Raw genomic sequence first — 2,881 nt, forward strand, 5'->3', positions numbered from 1 at the left:
TGAGTGAGTAAAGCCAAGACATCTGAGTTGAATTGAGGCCATTCACATAGAGGTGATGGTCAATAAGAAAATATGAATTTCTCAAAAGATCCAGTTTAGAGAAAGCCCAGCCAAGGACAATACCCTGAGGGACAAATTTTGGAAGGCTGAAAAGCAAGTGAAATGTGAAAAGAAACCAGATAAGGAGAAGTCATGAAGGCGGGTAGAAAAGATGGGTTGTGTAATCAAAGGTTAAATAAGAGTTTAAAACAAAAATGTTGTCCAGTTGTATAAAAAGTTACAGAGAGGCCAGGGTATAGAGAAACAGCAAAAAATAACTTGACATAATAAAATGAGATCAACTGGAGATTTTATATAGAATGGCTCCATCAGAGTGATAGAGATAGCTATCAAATTAGAGGGTTGAAGGGATTTGATGGATTGGAAACAGAGGCAGATGTAGGTCGTGCTCAGAAAGTACTAGATTGTCAATGATAGAAAATTCCCTTCCATGGCATCATCCTCAAGTAATGTTGGCCTCTCCACTTTCTGCCAGGAATTTATCTTTTTCTAAACACACACATATATATATGATTATGCCTACCATATATATATGTTTATAAATATATACATATAAATATATACATATATATGTGTAACACCTGATATTTTTATTTAAAATGATAGAAATGAATGGGGATGCAAGCTGGTGCAGCCACTCTGGAAAACAGTATGGAGGTTTCTGAAAAAACTAAAAATAGAACTACCCTACGACCTAGCAATTGCACTACTAGGCATTTATCCACGGGATACAGGTGTCCTGTTTCGAAGGGACACATACATCCCCATGTTTATAGCAGCACTATCAACAATAGCCAAAGTATGGAAAGAGCCCAAATGTCCATCAATGGATGAATGGATAAAGAAGATGTGGTCTATATATACAATGGAGTATTATTCAGCAATCAAAAAGAATGAAATCTTGCCATTTGCAACTACGTGGATGGAACTGGAGGGTATTATGCTAAGTGAAATTAGTCAGAGAAAGACAAAAATCATATGACTTCACTCATCTGAGGACTTTAAGAGAAAAAACAGATGAACATAAGGGAAGGGAAACAAAAATAATATAAAGACAGCGGGGGGACAAAACAGAAGAGACTCATAAATATGGGGAACAAACTGAGGGTTACTGGAGGGGTTGTGGGAGGAAGGATGGGCTAAATGGGTAAGGGACACTGAGGAATCCACTCCTGAAATCATTGTTGCACTATATGTTAACTAATTTGGATGTAAATTTTAAAAAATAAAAAATAAAATTAAAAAAATAAGAAAAAAATTAGAAAGAAAAAAATAAATAAAATGATAGAAATGGAGAACTGTGATCAAATTATTCAAAAAAATCAGGAATAATATGGATAATGTTAACTAAGTTAATAAATCCTAGGATATTAAAAAATACTAGTGAGTGTATCTTGAAGTTTAAAAGAAGTAATTTCATGTCAACCAAAAGAACACGGTGGGTAGTAATGTGAACTGAAAATGTTGCCTAAAGCACTGGAATAAGCAAACAAGAGAATAATTGTCAAGAAGTTTAGAAAATGTCTAGGTCATATATCAACTGATCCAATACAGTAAGGAAACCATCTATATTTCTGGATTTTAGATGGATGAATTAGAAAGCCATAGTGCTTTCCTTCAAAATGTCTTAATGTCATGGGTAGAATAGGTGAAGGAAATTAAGGAGCACACTTACCATGATGAGCACTAAGAAATGTATAGAATTGTTGAATCACTGCATTGTACGCCTGAAATTAATATAACGTACATTAACTATACTGGAATTAAATTTAAAACTTAAAAAATGTGTCTTGGTGTCAGCATTCAGCTGGATGACCAACTGGTACGATGCAATCTGACATTTCTTCTACTTTTATCTTCAAGTCTCTCAGTTGAGTCAGGAGTTGCTTCTCTGGAAATGCTCCTAAGGAACTGTATACTTATCTGGAAGTATCTCTATAGAAATTCTATGAGAATGACTAGTAAAAGCTAGAATCACTAGACCTAAGTATGTAGAGGAAAGCACTCATTCTTTTTAAAAATTGTTTCTTTTTCTAAAATTTTTTTTAACGTTTTATATTTTTTTGAGACAGGGAGAGACAGAGCATGAACAGGGGAGGGTCAGAGAGAGGGAGACACAGAATCTGAAACAGGCTCCAGGCTCTGAGCTGTCAGCACAGAGCCCGACGTGGGGCTCGAACTCACGGACCGAGAGATCATGACCTGAGCCGAAGTCGGCCGCTTAACCGACTGAGCCACCCAGGCGCCCCAAAAATTGTTTCTTTAAGTGCTTACACCAGAAGCACATATACTAAAATGGAATGTTACAGAGAAGCTTAGCATGGTCCCTGCGCATGGATGATATACACATTTGTGAAGTGTTTCATATTTTTTTAAAAAGTGGTTATTTAAAACTATTTGGGATGACACTATGTAGAGTGAAACAATTTTTTGTGATCTCTGAGAGGTCACTCATTTGATGATAGTTATGTCTTTCATTTCCTGATGCTTGGATTTTAAAAAAAAGCAAGATTGAAAGACTTCAGATTTTAAAGACTTGGGTTTAAATACATTGATAAATAAGTACTTAACATGAAGAGAGTAAGGAATATTGGATCAATGAACTTGGAGGAAAAATGCAAATTTCACAACTCTTTCAGTGCTGAAATTCTAGAAAGCAGAGTGCAAGAGTAGTGAAGTAAAAGGGAATAAAGTTTATATGACTAGACTTTTTGCTGATCTCAGTTTCAGATTTTAATTTTTCTTTTTAAAAAAATTTTTTTAACGTTTTTTATTTTTATTTTTGAGACAGAGAGAGACAGAGCATGAACGGGGGAGGGAC

General features: G+C 35.1%; 1 non-coding gene across 1 annotated transcript; it reads left to right on the forward strand.

Moving 5' to 3' along the window:
* The first annotated feature begins 2,326 nt into the window (after nt 1-2,326).
* LOC128772673 (U6 spliceosomal RNA) lies at nt 2,327-2,432 on the forward strand. The gene has a single exon (XR_008416819.1). It is a non-coding gene; the product is annotated as a U6 spliceosomal RNA (small nuclear RNA).
* Nucleotides 2,433-2,881: the final 449 nt, after the last annotated feature.

This window comes from Panthera pardus, unplaced genomic scaffold (assembly GCF_024362965.1).
Source record: "Panthera pardus isolate Hobbes unplaced genomic scaffold, ASM2436296v1 HiC_scaffold_10, whole genome shotgun sequence".
Taxonomy (NCBI): domain Eukaryota; kingdom Metazoa; phylum Chordata; class Mammalia; order Carnivora; family Felidae; genus Panthera; species Panthera pardus.